Source organism: Hyperolius riggenbachi, chromosome 5, assembly GCF_040937935.1.
Source record: "Hyperolius riggenbachi isolate aHypRig1 chromosome 5, aHypRig1.pri, whole genome shotgun sequence".
NCBI classification, from domain to species: domain Eukaryota; kingdom Metazoa; phylum Chordata; class Amphibia; order Anura; family Hyperoliidae; genus Hyperolius; species Hyperolius riggenbachi.
The window spans coordinates 287,096,926-287,116,743 of NC_090650.1; positions in this window are offsets into that span (position 1 = coordinate 287,096,926).

The following is a 19,818-nucleotide window of genomic DNA, read 5'->3' on the forward strand; positions in this document are numbered from 1 at the left end:
CCTGGCAGTCAGTACATACCTTTCACTTGAATGGATGGCAGACTTTCCCTCCATAACAGATTCTCATTAAAGGATTTAAAGTTGATTCATCTCACATATACAGCAGGGCCTCAAAAGTCCTCCTGTATTGTTATTTTTGGTCATTACCTCAGGACGTGCATGCCATGCCTGCTGCTTTCCTTGGATGTGTAGTGGTAGCCGTTCCTGCTCCTTAGCTTACAGCGTGCCTGCTGCCTTCCTTGGTTGTGTGGTGGTGGTAGCCATTTCTTAGGCTCTCACTCCAGACCAGAATCGAACCAGGATTCCCCGGCCATTACCCGTGGTCACTCGCAATGGCAGACTTGCCCTCCATAACAGATTCTCATTAAAGGATTTAAAGTTGATTCATCTCACATATACAGCAGGGCCTCGAAAGTCCTCCAGTATTGTTATTTTCGGTCACTACCTCAGGACGTGCATGCCATGCCTGCTGCCTTCCTTGGATGTGTGGTGGTAGCCGTTCCTGCTCCATTGCCCACAGCGTGCCTGTTGCCTTCCTTGGATGTGTGATGTGGCAGCCGTTTCTTAAAAAGACTCTGTAACAAATGTTTGAGCCTTATTTCTTCTGTCCTATAAGTTGCTATTACTGTTCTAATGTGGTCTGTCTTACTGCAGCCTTTCCTACTTGCATTGTCTCTGTAATAAATCTTATCTCCTTTCCTCTGTCGTGTCTGTCGGGCTGAGGCTGGAATGTGTGGAATGTGCAGCACTGCTTGTCATTGGCAGAAGCTTTACACACCCCCTCCAAGCTCTGCATGAGTCACACAGTAAGCTAGTTCTCAGCCTATGATACTCTGGTTAGAAGCCAGTCTTTTGTTTGTAAACACTGCCTAATACTGTTAATTACAAACCAGGATTGCAGCAGGGAGTGGCAGAAACAGCACAGAGGGGCACAGGAGAACATAAGGAATAGAATGGTATGCTTTTTATTGTAAGAATTTTAGAGTACAGATTCTCTTTAAGCTCCCACTCCGGACCGGAATCGAACCAGGATTCCCTGGCCATTACCCATGGTCACTTGCAATGGCTTACTTGCCCTCCATAAAGGATTCTCAATGCAGGTACTGAACAGCAAGCAGAACAAGTATTTAAAAAAAATAGATGTAAGCTTTAACAATGGTAGAGAAAGAACCAACGAAAGTTGATAAGGCAGTCAGACATTACCTGACATCACTGAGTGAGGAAGAGAAATCTCGCCATGGTGCGCACCAGTCCAGCACGGCCGTCACTACGCAAACAGCTGTTTGCGGTGCGTTACACAGTGAATTTGATGTGTCAGTGGGAAGCAGTACTCTAATTACACTCCCTGATTGATGTATACATATGCAAGATGTTTTAAAGCACTTTAGGCCTGCAATTTAGCATTCAATGTGATTTCTGCCCTTAAAACGCTGCTTTGTGTCCAATCCAGATTTTTCCCCGGGACTTTTGGTATCTATCCCACTCCGTCTCCGCCATGCCCCCCTCCAGGTGTTAGTCCCCTTGGAATATCTTTTCCATCACTTTTGGGGCCAGCATACATTTTTCTAATTTGCGAACCTAAAATCAAAGGTTCGGGCCATCTCTTACGCAGCTGGAGGCATTGTCACTGAGAAGAGAAGTCGCCATAGTCACAAAAGTGTTCAGTACCTCAACTTTATCTAAATGAATGAGGCATTGATACCGGACGGCTACTGCCCGCCCCAAAACTAAGTCAGTCCCCACACACAGCATCTCTGCCTGCACGCCGTGTGACTGCCTGCCCAAAGACTAAGTCGCTCCCCACACAGCACCTCTGCCCGCAGGCCGCTTGACTGCCTTCTCCGCTACCACCAACAGAGTCCAGGACTCCAGATGGATTCCTAAATTTTTAAGGCCGCTGCTAGCAGCGGCCACTATAATCATTTTCTGGTGCGTGTACATGCCTGCCTAATTTTTCTGGCTGCACTGCAGCTGCAACAACAAAACAAAAGGCATGTACATGTGCCAATTTCCCTTCGTGATCATTACCTTGCTGTGGTGAAGGAGCTTGCGTATCACAATGAAGCAATGACTGCCGGCTATATGATTGTCTCGGGGTGGGGGAGGGGGCACACCCAAGATAATAAGGTCGTTGCTTCATTGTGGATAGACCAAATTCGATCAGCTGGACAGTCACTGTTGTTCTTTAATTGAGTTACTACAGCCCAGCGACCATATGGGCTTGAATACCACCACGGCCTGCACTCTTGTCATGGTGCGCACCAGTCCAGCATGGCCGTCACTATACAAACAGCAGTGGTGCTCACCGCCAGGTCGTGATCACGCTTACGCGTGGATTCACGACCATTTTGACGCATTCCGCCTCGGACACGAAAATCCGTGAATAGATTTTCAACCACGAAAATCTACTTCGGCTTCGCGTGAATGCGGACAGAAATCCGCATTCACGCTTGTGAAACCCGGTGCTGAAGTCGTGGTTTGCGGAAATGCGTCAAACTATGTGGAAGTGACACATTGCAGGCAAATCAGAGTGCCCCAGCCAGGCCCTAGCAACCAATCACAGGAGGGGAGCTATGCCCTCCCCTCCTGAATATAAAGCGGCGGCCATGATGGAAAAGCTCTGTCCTTGCTACTAGACTGTGGTGCTGAGAGGATTATCTCCAGGCCATTGTTGTTTGAGCAAGTGCATTTATTGTGTTAAAAACAAAGCGTTTTTTTTGCTAACACTGCTCTTATACTGTACACAGTTAGCTAGTCAGTGAGTGATTGCTGTAGTTAGTTGTAGTCAGTGTAGTGTAGTGGGAGTGTGGGAGTCTAGTGATTATTTAACTGTGTGTAGTGCTGTGCAGGCAGGTTCAGTGCTGCAGTGTAGTGGGAGTGGGGATTATCTGTGTGTAGAGTGCAGGCAGGCAGGTTAGTGCAGCTGCAGTGTTCACTTGTATATTCCAGTGACAGTTATACACTTGTACTATTTGCAGGCAGCCAGTCACACCGCCGGCGCCGCCACTCTCTGCCAGCGCTGTTCATTCATTCTGTCAGTGACCTTGTGCCGTGCCCAGTGCCCACTGCTCGCTCGCTCGCTGGCATATGAGCATCTCATTACACAGTGTGACATCCTTGTGTGCCCACTGCATCCTTCAGTGACCTAGTTGTATATCCAGCGCCCACTGCTGTGCCCACTGCATCCTTCAGTGACCTTGTACTGTGGCCACTGCATCCTTCAGTGACCTAGTTGTATATCCAGTGGCCACTGCTGTGCCCACTGCATCCTTCAGTGACCTTGTACTGTGCCCACTGCATCCTTCAGTGACCTTGTACTGTGCCCACTGCATCCTTCAGTGACCTAGTTGTATATCCAGTGCCCACTGCTGTGCCCAGTGCATCCTTCAGTGACCTTGTACTGTGGCCACTGCATCCTTCAGTGACCTAGTTGTATATCCAGTGCCCACTGCTGTGCCCACTGCATCCTTCAGTGACCTTGTACTGTGGCCACTGCATCCTTCAGTGACCTTGTACTGTGCCCACTGCATCCTTCAGTGACCTAGTTGTATATCCAGTGCCCACTGCTGTGCCCAGTGCATCCTTCAGTGACCTTGTACTGTGCCCACTGCATCCTTCAGTGACCTTGTACTGTGCCCACTGCATCCTTCAGTGACCTAGTTGTATATCCAGTGCCCACTGCTGTGCCCACTGCATCCTTCAGTGACCTTGTACTGTGGCCACTGCATCCTTCAGTGACCTAGTTGTATATCCAGTGGCCACTGCTGTGCCCACTGCATCCTTCAGTGACCTTGTACTGTGCCCACTGCATCCTTCAGTGACCTTGTACTGTGCCCACTGCATCCAGTGATTCATTACTAGCAACATGTCTGGCAGGGTTTCGCGGGGTGAGAGGAAAGGGAGTTCAATTGCCTCAGCCACTTCTGGGACTGCTCCACGTCCAGGGAGAGGACGCCCAGCTGTACGTGGTCGTGATGCAGCAGAAAGGGGGGCAGCAAAGCCTGGGCCGAGTCAGCGGACGCCATTGTCCAAATATTTTAAAGTTTCTGGTCCCCGTGTGGTGGTTGAGCAAATGGAACCTGACGTACTCATGGACATCATGACTTCCTCTCAGACCTCTACTGTGAGCACCACTCCAAGCAGTAGCAGCAGCAGCCAACATCCCACGCTTGTTGTGACATCCACCCCAGCACCCACTGGTCAGCAGCCCTCCCAGGATGACAGCGTTCTGTCCCTCAGTCCGGCATCTGGGAACCTGCTGATGCAAGAAGCTCAGGACTTACTGGGGACTGATGTGGCAGAGATTGAGATCGGGCCACAATCACAAGCGTTGTTGAGTTCTGGTGATGAAGAAGAGGGGTCTGTGTCTGGGGATGTAGGGACAGAAGAGGAGGCGGGGGAGTCAGAGGAAGAGCTGGATTATGATGATGCTGCTGATGATGACGACGTTGTGGACCCTAACTATGTGCAGCCTGCTGAGTCCGTGGAAGAATGGTCAGAGGCAGAGCAGGATGACGAGTCACCTCGGCCTAGGCAAGGATATCGCCATATGTCAGGCAGGGGCAGGGGCATCGGCAGCAGTGGGCGTGGAGGAAGTAGACAGGACACTGCTTCAGCCGGCACCACCACCATGCAACCCCCGGCAACTACTACCACACATTGCTCCTCTGCACCCTCTGCTAGTGGGGACCGCAGTAAATTAAAGTCACCAGTGTGGGATTGCTTTGAGGAATGTACTGATGACAAAAGGTATGCGGTGTGCAGGTTATGCAGCAAAAGATTGAGCCGTGGGAAAAGTCTGAGCAAGATGGGTACCTCATCCCTCCAGGGCCACCTGAGAAGCCGCCACTGCCGCGAGTATGCGGACTTTAAGAGGAAGCAGGCACTGCTGGCAGGGGTTCCTGAGAGCAGAAGGCCCACCAGCGCAGCAGCATCCTCCCTCCCTCAGAGTCGTGAATCCCCCACAGCAGCAGCAGTAGTAGCTCTTCCACCTCGGCTGCTCAGGACACAGACATTGAGGCTGGCAGCCAGTGTTCGTCTCTCTCCTCTGTCTCCCCTGCATCCCAGCGTCGTCAGACCCTGCTGAGCGACACCTTTCAGGGTCTGACCAAGCCTCTGCCTCCAAGCCACAGGCGGATCTGCAAACTAAATGGCTTGCTGGCCCGGGCCATGGCATCACAGCTGCTTCCCTACTCCCTGGTGCAGGAGGGGAGCGCCATGCGGACGCTGCTCCAATTTGGCATCCCCGAGTGGCAAGTCCCCAGTCGCCACTATTTCAGCAGGAGCGCGATCCCAGCACTCCACAAGTTTGCGGTGGAAAACGTGGCCCGTTCCCTGGACTACTCTGTGGGCAAGCGGGTCCACGTGACCATGGACTCGTGGAGTAGCAGATTTGGGACAGGTCGCTACCTGTCCTTTACGGCCCACTGGGTGACACTGATGGAAGGGAGGGAGGACAAGAGCGCATCAGCCCAGCTAGTGGTGCCACCACGCGGGATCAGGGGGGATGCAGAAGGGTCCTGTCACGACACTCCCTCAGCATCCGGAAAGCAAGCCCGCCTCGGCAGCAGCAGCGCCAAGCCTCGGCACTGCCAAGCCCTTTTAAAATTGGTGACCCTGGGGAAGGAGAGGCTTACGGCCACCAACGTCCTGGCCGCCCTCAGGAAGCAGGAGCGGAGGTGGCTGACCCCCAGAGGCCTGGAAGTGGGGTATGTGGCAGCCGATAACGGGGCCAACCTGGTGGCAGCAGTGCAGCAGGGAAACCTCCAGCACATCCCCTGCTTGGCCCACGTGCTCAATCTTGTGGTGCAGCGCTTCTTGCGCACCTACCAGGGGATGAGCGAGCTGCTGCAGGATGCCCGGGCGGTGGTATGCTTTTTCCGCCTGTCAGCCACTGCCTCTGCACTCTTGTCCACCTTACAGCAGCAGTATGGAAGGCCACAACACCGGCTGATCATCGACATGCCAGTTCGCTGGAATTCGACTCTGGCCATGTTGGAGCGGCTGTGTCAGCACAGGCTGGCTCTTAGGGCGTACATGCTAGACCCAAGTGTCCCCAGCAACCAGCAAGTCCCCATGATTACTGCCACTCAGTGGACACTGATGCAGCAAGTATGCCTGGTGCTGAGTCCCTTCCTGGAGGCAACCAAGATGGTCAGTGAGGAGCGGGCCTCTGTGTGCCAGTGGGTGCCCTTGGTTTGTCTACTGGAGCAGGCAATGGACAATGTAATTGAGCGTGGGGATGAAGCCCTGAGGCAGTTGGAAGAACAGGAGCAGATGGCAGCACAGTCCAGCTCAGAGGAGGGCTCACAGCAGGTAGTGGAAGAGTTGGAGGTCCCTAACCTGAATGAGGAGGAGGAGCAGAGTGCAGCAGGCGTTGTACGTGGATGGCGGTTTGAGGAGGACAACGACATGGCACAGGAAGAGGACAGGCATGCGTTATGGGACAATGGCGAGGACGAGAAAGATCTTGCTGGCAGGGCCCACTTGTTTCCCATGGGTGTGCACATGTTGCGCTGCCTTCGCAGGGACCCCCGGGTGATCCAGATGCGTTCAAGGGAGGACATCTGGATTACCTTGATGCTTGATCCCCGTCTGAAGGGGAAGCTGGGAGACTTAATGACGCCATCCACCACCGAGCAACGCACAAGGGAGTTGAAGGAGGCCCTTGTGCGCAGACTACTGGAAGCATTCCACCAGCCTTCCACCCCCACTGTAACTGCTCTGCCAAGCCAGCAAGAGGTGCCTGCCATTGCCACTAGCAGCACAACAACAACCAACAGCAGCAGCAGCAGCAACTGGCGCCCCGGAGACCTGAAGAGCCTAAGCAAGAGCCTGTATGCAGTGCAGCAGCCCAGAACAGAGGTGCCCGCCACAGCATCCACCACCAACCAGCACAAGCAACGACTGACCACCATGGTGTCTGACTATATGGGGTCATCCAGCAGGCTCAATGACACCGACAGCCCCGTGGACCCCTTGGAGTACTGGGTCAAGAGACTGGACATCTGGAGCGAGCTTTCCCAGTACGCCCTGGAACTCCTATCCTGCCCTCCTTCCAGTGTCCTCTCAGAGAGATGCTTTAGTGCGGCCGGTGGCGTGGTCACAGAGAAGCGCTCTCGGCTCTCCCACGCCTCTGTGGACAAACTCACCTTCCTGAAAATCAACCAGGCTTGGGTGGAAGGTGAGTTCCTGGCCCCTATTGTCGGACACAGGGGGACATGAAGTGGCTGCTGCATGTGCTGTTGTTAACTATGCCTGCCTTTATAAAGACATTTACTACCTGCCTAGTGCCTACCTTGGTTAATTTTTTGGTGTTATGGTACTACTACCAGTAAGTTGCCATGGTCCTCCTTCTGAGCTGCTGAACTGACCGCCCGCTTTGTCCTCCTGACTCAGTCGCTACTACACTCTGCGTTCACACTGCCCGGGTCACCGGGTGCATTTAATTTTTTGGCCAGCACTATGACGCTGTGCTACTACTACTGTGCTGCTGCTGCTGAACTGACCGCCCGCTTTGTCCTCCTGACTCAGTCGCTACTACACTCTGCGTTCACACTGCCCGGGTCGCCGGGTGCATTTAATTTTTGGGCCAGCACTATGACGCTGTGCTACTACTACTGTGCTGCTGCTACTGAACTGACCGCCCGCTTTGTCCTCCTGACTCAGTCGCTACTACACTCTGCGTTCACACTGCCCGGGTCGCCGGGTGCATTTAATTTTTTGGCCAGCACTATGACGCTGTGCTACTACTACTGTGCTGCTGCTGCTGAACTGACCGCCCGCTTTGTCCTCCTGACTCAGTTGCTACTACACTCTGCGTTCACACTGCCCGGGTCGCCGGGTGCATTTAATTTTTGGGCCAGCACTATGACGCTGTGCTACTACTACTGTGCTGCTGCTGCTGAACTGACCGCCCGCTTTGTCCTCCTGACTCAGTCGCTACTACACTCTGCACACTGCCCGGGTCACCGGGTGCATTTAATTTTTTGGCCAGCACTATGATGCTGTGCTACTACTACTGTGCTGCTGCTGCTGAACTGACCGCCCGCTTTGTCCTCCTGACTCAGTCTCTACTACACTCTGCGTTCACACTGCCCGGGTCGCCGGGTGCATTTAATTTTTTGGCCAGCACTATGACGCTGTGCTACTACTACTGTGCTGCTGCTGCTGCTGAACTGACCGCCCGCTTTGTCCTCCTGACTCAGTCGCTACTACACTCTGCGTTCACACTGCCCGGGTCGCCGGGTGCATTTAATTTTTGGGCCAGCACTATGACGCTGTGCTACTACTACTGTGCTGCTGCTGCTGAACTGACCGCCCGCTTTGTCCTCCTGACTCAGTCGCTACTACACTCTGCGTTCACACTGCCCGGGTCACCGGGTGCATTTAATTTTTTGCCCAGCACTATGATGCTGTGCTACTACTACTGTGCTGCTGCTGCTGAACTGACCGCCCGCTTTGTCCTCCTGACTCAGTCGCTACTACACTCTGCGTTCACATTGCCCGGGTCGCCGGGTGCATTTAATTTTTTGGCCAGCACTATGACGCTGTGCTGCTACTACTACCACCAGTATGTTGCCGTGGTCCTTCTGTGCTGCTGAACTGACCGCCCGCATAGCCCTTCTCCTGACTCAGTCGCTACCACCACTGCACTCTGCGTTCACACTGCCTGTGTCCACTGACAACTCTGCTGCGATGTCATTGCTAATTGCTGCAAAAAAACAAAAAGAAAAATTACAAAAACCTCTCTGGAGCCTTTTTGCCGTCAGCCACTCATCCTCCTCCAACGGTACCTTCGCCGCCAAGTGCCATTGGAACTCGCCTTCACCTCTTTGACTGCTTAACGCCTATATCCCTTTTTAAAACCACTTATTACCAATTAATAGCCCCATTTAAAGTGTTGCTTTCACTTTAAAATCCATTTTCTCTAGAAAAAAAATTTTGGGGGGAATTTTTTATGTTGAAGTTATGTTGCCCCTTATCACCTCGATAATCCATGCTATTTGGGGGACTGTAGCATGTATGGGGGCTTTGTTATTAGCGTTAAAAGAAAATCCGCCTCCGGGCGTGAATCCACGCGTGATTACGCCATTCACGGAAAAAAATCCGCGTGGTTGCGTGGACGCGACCGCAAATCCGCATGCGGCGGGGAGGAATGCGGATTTTTTTTTTTAACCACGCGGATTTCCGAATTCGTGGATGAGGCACATCCGAGCATCTCTAACAAACAGCTGTTTGCGGTGCGTTACACAGTGAGTTTGGTGTGTCAGTGTGAAGCAGCACTCTAATTACACTCCCTGATTGATGTATACACATGCAAGATGTTTTAAAGCACTGTAGGCCTGCAATTTAGCATTCAATGTGATTTCTGCCTTTAAAACGCTGCTTTGCGTCAAATTCAGAGTTTTCCCCAAAACGTTTGGCATCTATCCCACTCCGTCATGCCCCCCTCCAGGTGTTAGACCCCTTGAAACATCTTTTCCATACTTTTCTGGCCAGCATCAGTGTTTCTAGTTTTCAAAGTTCGCCTCCCCATTGAAGTCTATTGCGGTTCGCGAAAGTTCACGCAAACTGAACTTTTGTGGAAGTTCGCGAACCCGGTTCGCGAACTGAAAATCGGAGGTTCGGGCCATCTCTAGGCGAGAATAAGTTTGCGTTCGAACCGGTTGGGCCATCTCTAATTACTGTATTGCATTGCACTGCACTTATTCTTCTTATTTTGATTACCCAGTTTAGTGCATATACGTGGGAGCATAATTTAGTTTCATATATTCAGGGATCAATAATGATTTAGAGATTTACTACCAATTAACTTATACTTACAACAAATCAAAATTTTCTTCAATGCAATGGTATTATCTTTTAAACAAGAAATATAGACAAATTTCTTACTTTATTGGTAAAAAGTAAATTCTGTCAATCTGAGGTTACTGGAGGTCCATTAAGTTGTTCTACTTAACTACTTGCTGCATCTGGTGCAGTATATACATATATATATATATATATATATATATACAGTATATATATATATGTGTGTGTGTGTGTGTGTGTGTGTGTGTGTGTGTGTGTGTGTGTGTGTGTGTGTGTGTGTGTGTGTGTGTGTGTGTCCCGCAGGACTTCATCTGAAGTCCCAGGGATATGGATATGCATCTATGGCAGCGGATATGCACCGCTCGCTCCTGTGCGTGCTGCTGCTCGGGTACTTGCTGCCCCCATTACAAGAGAGTTCAATGCGTTCCCATTCATTAACCATGCTCCTACTGCCGCGCCGTTCTTGGTCACGGGTTAATGACGTCAGCAAGCCAGGACGTGGCGCTGACGTCAGAGGGAGCAGAGATGCCGGCTAGAGCGGTGGGGAGCGCCAATTGTCCCGGGAACGGCAGGGAGGGGAGTGGATCCTTCTTCTTTCCCCCCTTCCGCTGCAGCTAATACTGGTGATAAATACGATCTGCCAGCGATCGTAGTGATCAGCAGCCATGTGGGATGGTTGCTGATCACTGAGGGGAGATGCCAGCTGTCATATGACAGTCAAATTGTGCACTCACGTATGTCGTCTGGTAACAGTGCACATCAAATGCATCCTAGCAGCGGGGTCTGTCCTGGCACCAAGATGAAGAGTAATGGTGTCCCGTGTCCCCCTAGTTGTCTCCGGCCGCCTAGGTCTCACTCCCACGCTTCCTCCGCAAGTATGTGATAGCCGATTACTCTCAGTAGCAGTGACGTCAGATGCGCCGGCCATAGCTCCGCCCTACACGTTTCGACAAACTGATGAGTCTGGACGAAATGCGTAGGACGGAGCTACGACCGGTGCGTCTGACGTCACTGCTACTGAGAGTAATCGGCTATCACATACTTGCGGAGGAAGCGTGGGAGCGAGACCTAGGCGGCCGGATACAACTAGGGGGAGACGGGACGCCGTTACTCCTCATCTTGGTGCCAGGACAGACCCCGCTACTAGGATGCATTTGATGTGCACTGTTACAAGACGACATGCGTGAGTGAGCAATTTGTGCGCAGGCAGGCTATTTCTGTGTAAGCAGTATCAAGCTATGATGGTTTTTATGTGTATATGTTTTTATGCTATGAAGCTTTTATCTGGAGTATTAAAGAAGCATTGAAGAGTCTACAGTGCCAGTGGGTGATTTAAACACATACGCTAGATCCACCTGATGTTTGAGGTAGTTATAATCCGGTGAGCGTAATCTGTATTGGGGAGAGGATTCACGAGTGCTGCACTGTGTCACTATCACCAGGGTGTTTGTGGACATTGATTACAGAATCACGCTATGTGCAATATTGATTTTTGTCTTATAGGAAACTGTGGGGAGCGCAGCTCAGTGTTGTAAACTCAGTAGTCAAGTGGTTAAAACACCTGACACACTATGGGGGACTGGACAAAGTCCCAGGTAAGTAAAAGTCACAATTTTCAGCCTAGTTCAGGTGAGCATTAATGTTTAAAGCAACAAAACATAATTCCAAAGGCCTCAAATATACACCGTGTAGACTTCGAAAAATCTCTAACTTGTAGACCTTTGCCACAAAACACACTTCTGCTGTTAATGTCCAAAATCTTCTTAATGGTGGCCACACATGGTACAATTTTTTCATCCAATCTTACCAATTCTATGTAATATAAGGCAACTGCCTAAATTACCCTTTCAGTACATTCACTTAATTTACCCTTATACTACATAGAAATGGTAAGATTGGATGAAAAAATTGTACCATGTATGGGCACCATAACTGAGATTTTAACTGTAGGCAGACTCAATTACAATTCTAGTGGGTATCACAAATTTTACTAGTTAAAAAAATCACCATGCATTGCCCCTCTATGCGATTTACTAGTCCAAAGAAAAGTATAGCCATAATTACCACTGAAAAGCCAACTACCTGTATTGTGTTCGCCCTTGTGTTAACCATGCTTTTTCAATGCTTCTGCAGGCTATTTATGTTGGTTGCTAAAGCATCTTCAATAATCAGAACACACTCCTTGCATTGTGATTTATTACAGCATAAATGCTTTCCTGGTATCTTCTATGTAGATTAAATGAGAGAAAATTGTGTACTTTACAATGAGGCTTAAGTAGATACATTTTAATGTCACCAAGAAACTGTTACAATTGATGTTTCTGTCTAAAATATTGAAAAGGATGAAACAGTCATTAATACACTCTTAATGTATACTGCATAATAACTAAAAATCGAGTGGGCAAAATAATTTGGTATTAAAATCAGTCTGTCTTCTGCATTGCTCAAATATGAATTCAACTTGCTCTGTTAATGTATTGCTTTACAATTGTATTTATTTTACATAATTAATACTCCAAGGACTCGTAATTGTTAAAAACCATATAGCTTTCAAAGACTCTTTTATTTCTTCATGTTTAAATACTGCTTAAAGCAAAATTTAAGACAACACGTTACATTAAAGTTATGAGGTGCAACCAAAACATTAGCGCCTTTTTTATCTTTTGTGTTGCTGTCAACTAAACACACCCTTGGGACACACTCACTTTGCTACTAATTGCTAAGCTAGCACTTTACATGTCTTCTAACTTTAACAAAAAAAAAATCTTCAGTTGGGGTCAGAAAGAACTAATCTGTGCTTTCCTTTTAAAGTCATTCTTATGCATGTTTATTCCTTGAAGACTTCTTTTATTTACTAGTTTCACTGTTTTCACATTCCCCCCCGAACACCCCCCCCCCCCCCCCCACAGTAAATAATTCTATTGAAGACATTAACCTTTTGCTGTGATTTTTTATCAAGTATTATTGCGAGATTATATCATTTTTAATAAGTGATCCCATTCCAATTGCATGAAAACTAGCATCAACACTTCTGAATGTTTGGTATGATGTCAGGTGTCTCCATCTGAAGAGAAACTTAAAACTCTCAATTGGTTTGCGTTTAGGGGGACTCTGTTAGGAATGTCAGTTAAAGAGGAACTCTAGTGAAAATAATGTAATAAAAAAGTGCTTCATTTTTACAATAGTTATGTATAAATGATTTAGTCAGTTTTTGCCCATTGTAAAATCTTTTAAATCCCTGATTTACATTCTGACAATTATTACATGGTAACATTTTTACTGTTGGCAGGTGATGTAGCTGCTGCATGTTTTTTTGGCAGTTGGAAACAGCTGTAAACAGCTGTAAACAGCTATTTTCCACAATGCAGCAAGGTTCCACGACAGGAAAATGCCAGGAGTACCATGGTCCTCAGAGTTTCTTGTGGGAGGGTTTCACCACAATATCAGTCATACAGCGCCCCCTGATGGTCTGTTTGTGAAAAGGAATAGATTTCTCATGTAAAAGGTGGTATCAGCTACTTATTGGGATAAAGTTCAATTCTTGGTCGGAGTTTCTCTTTTAGACACCATCACCTTAGAGGTTACAAAGGAGGAGTCACTTGATCACTTATTGATGCAGCTAGTATCAGCTGGTTCATCTGCTTTTGCACAGCATAAAAGAAGGTTAACTTTACTATGAGAACTAAGGCCCTTATAATAGATACTGAAGTTATCCTCCTGCAACAACAAACTCCAAAGTATGTGTTCCTCTTGGTTCCAAGAGTGCAGGTTAAAAATCGTAATGGATCGTTATGATCATAGAAGACTTGCCAAACAGATATGACTGGATGTTCTACATGTGTCACACTACTTTGCTACTCAGGTAGAAAGTAGTATACTTATCTCTCTTTTTATGTAAGTCATTGTGTTGTTTTATACCAGGAACCAACATATTAACTCTGAGACTTGAATGTTAGTAATGCTAGTTAGTGTTTGCTTCAAGGCCTGGAAGGCTCCTTTATACCCTAGAGTCCATTTGACTTTCCTGGGGCTGTCTTGCATGTTAGTTTAGTTAGAGGCACAGTGAGAGTACTGTAGCTGTGTACAAACTTCCTATAGTAACCTGCTGCCCCCAGAAATGACAGGACTTGGATCTTTATTTCATTGTGAGACCAACCCATGTTGGTATCTGTATTCTCAATCTCAAGTCTCGCTGCCTGGTGTGCGGGACACTGCATCTCTGTCATGCCAACTTGACACTTACTTGCTTGTATAGTCAGATTGGCAGCTGCCAGCTTTTCCAGTACTGAGACAAGTGACAGAGGTATTCTTCCAAGTTGTTACTGATACAATGCCAACTAGGTAAGTGGCTGCAGACTCCCACGGCCCATGCAGTAAGTCATTCTCAGCCTGCTGAAAGGTTGCAGGTGCATTTTTCATCTGAAATTACATCATTGTGTACTCAAAAGAGGCCAAATAGTATGATAATTGTGGATTTTGCCATGCACATTAAGTGTGAAGGGAATTTGTCCGAACCCCTGATCCAGTACTGTTAGGTAGCTGGTGGCAACCAAATTATCCAACAAATTGTCAGCATATCTATGCATGGTTGGCACTTTCTTTATAAATAAGCCTTCTGTGAGGGATAGAGATAGGGCTTATTTTCTGGGCATCCCTCAACTCTAACACCTCAAAAAACTGTTTTCCATCATGGGCTGTAAACATATTCACATAGAAACATGTCTGTCTCCTACTGCATTGGCTTACTATGTAGGTGACATAATTCAAGTGTCTTGTGATGTTATATAGACTGTGCTGCCTGCAGCTTACTTTGCCCTTAGGAAGTAACACATACCACAGCTGACCCTCATAATATAACCTTTCTCTCATTGTAATAACATAGCATTATTTTGTTTAGCTTGCAACTAGGTGCTCTGTTTAATCTTTGAACCTGAGGATATTATAATTCATGGAGACTACAGAACTGTTGCCAGTATGAGCTGATTAATGGATCAGGGCATGATGGGTAAACCAAGATCCCCAAGCTTTAACCAGTGATAGTCAATATAAAAGGATACCTGAAGTGACATGTGCCATAATGAGATGTGCCATGTGTATGTTTCTTTGTTCTTTTTTTCTACCTGTAAGAGTTAAAATTTAGGCATGCAAATGGCAGTTTCTCTCCAGTGGGGATATAGTTAGACTATAGAGTAACCCTCACTGAATTATATGCATAAAATTCCTGTCTGAAAAATAACAACTTCTGAGATCAGAGGATAGATAACAAAAGGTTAACAGTTCATATATTTTATCCCTGGGATACTTCAAAGACTTTGTAATTGAGAAGAGAAAGTAAAGCATTAAAAACTTAAAAAGTACATTTAAACATAACATATTAAAAAAAAGAGATATCTAAAAAAAAAAGTAATTTTTAGGAGGATAGATACAATTGTGTATCTCAACAGTTTATTTTCACTAGGGTTCACTGTAAGCTAATTACTCTGGCCTGCAGCTTGGAATTGAGTCATTCAAAATCTACACCTCTTTAAACGCAAACTGCGCCAACCACAATTAGCAAACAATAAATATACCACAGTGATATTTGCTTTTTGAATCACTTGATTAGATACATGGGTAAATCAATAAATAAATAAATAAATGGACAGTCTTTTTCCTGAGTGTTCGCTACCACAAAGCCTCAATGTCAATCAATATATATATATATGTGACAGCGCTCCTCTTCAAAACCTACAAACAGAACACAGATAAAAATTGCACATAGTGCATTACTGTTTTTCCAGATCATAAAATTCACACGCGCCCAGAAACGTGCAGAAGTGATAACAATGTGCTCCGCTCGTGATGAACAGCAACCCCCTCACACCTGCAGCTCACCAGATTGACACCACCTCACAATCCAGGTGGGTCTAGCGCTGAGCCTTAGATCGGCCAACTTCAAATACCAGCCTCCACAATGCGTATATCCACAGCAGGATCAAATCCTCTTTAATGTGCAGTTCCACTTGTAAAAATACATAAAGACATACATAGCGTAATACAGTACGAATAGTCAGCAAGGCCTGCGCAGTGTCAGCGCACTCACGTGATTATGAAGATATCAGGCATCTCGGGCCTCATAGCCCAACAGTATCTAGCTCCTGTTAGCGGTGCCGGCGTCCCGATCCTCCGCTCCCTGTAGCTGCTAATTCCTCGGTGTGCGCGCCTCTTCCCTGTTGCCCAGTGACGTCAGTGCTCCTGGTCACGCCCATGCACTGACGTCACTGGGCAACAGAGAAGAGGCGCGCACACCAAGAAATTAGCAGCTACAGGGAGCGGAGGATCGGGACGCCGGCACTGCTAACAGGAGCTAGATACTGTTGGGCTATGAGGCCCGAGATGCCTGATATCTTCATAATCACGTGAGTGCGCTGACACTGCGCAGGCCTTGCTGACCATTCGTACTGTATTACGCTATGTATGTTTTTATGTATTTTTACAAGTGGAACTGCACATTAAAGAGGATTTGATCCTGCTGTGGATATACGCATTGTGGAGGCTGGTATTTGAAGTTGGCCGCTCTAAGGCTCAGCACTAGACCTACCTGGATTGTGAGGTGGTGTCAATCTGGTGAGCTGCTGGTGTGAGGGGGTTGCTGTTCATCACGAGTGGAGCACATTGTTATCACTTCTGCACGTTTCTGGGCGCATGTGAATTTTATGATCTGGAAAAACAGTAATGCACTATGTGCAATTTTTATCTGTGTTCTGTTTGTAGGTTTTGAAGAGGAGCGCTGTCATATATATATTGATTCAAAATCTACAGGAAGCACATCTCATTGGCCCAATTCCGAGCTGCATTAAATTTGCACTCACGCCAGAATTATTAAGATCTTATTGACCATCTCATTACAGCACTGTATAAAAATAACCAAATAACCAAACTTCAGGTCAAATTTAACGAATTCCAAACTCAAGAAGCATCATTACTTGAAACCATAAGTGAGAGATTTATGGAGGCTGACATGTATTTCCTTTTAAAATGGTCTGAAACTCTGAGATAACATTCAATAAAAATGTGTTTTCCTACTTTTTATTACTCATACAGTTATCATATTCGCTTTTGTGCATAAGTAATGCTGTCTGTTTACAAATAACAAGTGTAGTTTATCTTGCCCTGAAACCTGCCATTGCATTTTATGCAAACTGTTTTTTATTACATATTCTAATTAGCTTTTATGAGCTGTTTGTGTGCTTGAAGCACAGAGAGCTTCACAGAGAGCTTCTTTTCACTTGTTACACCGTGTTTACACACATGTATCAACATTGGAATGCAAAGAAATATACTGTTATCTTCAGTTTGGATGCGGATTTGAAGCTGAATAGCAGAACAAAGTGCTTTGTTTAACCATTTCAGTGATGTTCTGCTAAAAAAATAATCTGGAATAGTAGCTTTTGAGCTGTGAGCAATCTTTTGGAGCAAAGTATAAATGCTTACTTTCAGACCACTTTAATTAATACCTGGCTATCGTGCTGATTCTCTGCCTCTAATACTTTTAGCCATAGACCCTAAACAAGCAAGCAGATCAGATGCTCTGATTGAAGATTTACTAGTTAGCTGCATGCTTCTTTCACGTGTGTGATTCAGACACTGCAGCAGCCAAAGAGATCATTGGGACTGCCAGGCAACTGGTATTGTATAGAAGGAAGTAAATATGGTAGCCCTCATATGCCTCTCACTTCAGGTTGCCTTTAGGCTACTTTCACACACACTTCGTGCGGTTCAATCACTCTGTGGCAGGAGTGCCTTTGGAAAGGACGATTGGACCGCTCCATGCCCCCTTTCACACTATCCAGCGGCAGAGTTTGCCAACAGGGTAATGAATGTCTTGCCGTCCCCCGCTCAGTGATGTACACCCTTCTGGACAGGAAGTACATTGCTGGTTGTGCACACTTACCACCTCACCATGTGTCGCCATAAACTCGCATTGCCGCATAATTCATGCAGTAGGCATGGATTGTGCAGCAACGCACTGCAGGTTTTGCAGCAGCCTAGCATCGATTTAGCTACTTCCGCCACTTCTTGTCGCACCGCGGTTACTGTGTATAGTCTCATTGAGACTAAAGGCCATTGTGATGGGTGATCAGCAGGTTAACGGCGAGCAATGCAGATCGATGCGGTAAGTGTGAAAGGGGCCTAAAAGATCAGATTAGGTGTTTTTACCAAAAAGAGAAATTTACAGAATGTTGGTAAATGATAAAATCCAAAATGGTAGGCTGTATAGTGGACTTTGAAGCTGTTCATGTGAACTCAGGCATTGGTTGACATCACATTATTTTTAATTAATGTATTCAAGTTTTAGAGGTATAAACATAATAGACACACCTACACTCAATACATTTACCGTTTTTTTCTGCATAGTAAACTGTAGCCTTTATTTGATAAAAAAAAAAACATACTTTTATACAATATGCATTAGGCACTGACTACAAAAAATACTGAGGAAAAAAATCTCTTCATTCACAGAAATCCTGTTTTCTGTACAACTGCAGAGAATATGTGTTACATGCTGAAATTAAGGTAGGTATTGATATCCTCTCATAAAACTAATGTAAGCAAGTGGTTTTCTAAAAGGAATGTAATGATTTGCTTTAGCTGTTATGCTCTCATAATGAAAGCTTGAAGATTTATATGCTTTGTATGAGTATAATTAGACACCCACAAACCTTTCTGACCCTGATGAGGTGAAGAGCTCTTCTGCGTTTTGTCTCAGCAGATGAATCAATACTCACACATTTTACCACTGTAGAGTGAAATTGAGGAAATGAGAATCTGATAATTTTGCTCCCTGTGTAGTCTAGACAGAGTAAAGCAGGTTTAGTCTTTGACAGGAAGATCTATTTCCAGTTTCTAGAAGCTAATGTGAATTTTGAAACTTCTACTATCATCGATTTTCAGTTTTGTTCAAAAGGACATTGTAATAGAAATATTGGTGCCAGTGAATAAAGCCAGAATATGTCTGTCTCACCACTGACTGGGGATACGTTTTATTTTTGACCTATCCTCTTTAGTCAGTGGAGGTTTCCTTGGTGAAATGTTAAATGTTTAAACTGGAAATAAACACTGCATAAATTAAAGTTAAATTTATATAAAAAAAAAAAAAAACAGTACTCAGATTATTTGGTTTATGAACAGTTATAAAAACAGCTTTTGCATGTCCCTTTATTTATCAAGAACAAACAATATGAATATGTGCCTCACAGAGGGTTGGGATAAGAGATCTTTGTTGCAGAGGTCCTAACAGCTAACATTTGTAACTTATATTTGCTGAGTTCAGCATGCGAAGAAGAACCATGGCCTTACCTTACTAAGCTAACCCCCCGATTCACTAAACTTTACTGTGCACTGGTAGTCAATGTAAAATTTTGCGGGTGTAGAGGAAACAGCTTAACTCAAGTTATGCACATTAAAAATGTTATGTTTGCAGGGCTGCCTTCAGGGCATCACAGGAGGGACTGCTGTATGGGGCCCGAGGGAACAGTGCCACAAATGGGTAACAGCTGCAGTCTGTGTCAGTCCATGTCTGTCCTTCTAGCTGCCCATTAATGTGACAAGAGTTACTGGGAGGTTCATACAGGCGTTACCTTAGTCAGTGATTAAAGTAAACCTGAGATGAATAGGAGAAAAGGACTTTTACTTACTCTGCAGTCCATCAGCTCTCTCGCTACACTTTCAGTCCAATTTGTGGTGCTCCTGTGAAATCCACACATTTCAGCTGGGTTGCGGGGCACTGCGCATGCACTGTTCCTGCTGCGTGCCGAAGTGGTGGGCCGAAACTTTGCATATATGCAAAATTTTCCTTTGAAATTTGAATGTACAGATCGTTATCATAATGCACAATTTCAGGGAAAATTGTAATTAATTTTGTATGTAATAGTAGTATTTCATAATTTCGTGTAATTTTTTGCGTAATTTTCACGTAATTTTGTAATATTTTTGTGCCGATTTTATCAGTTAATAGCAAAGCCC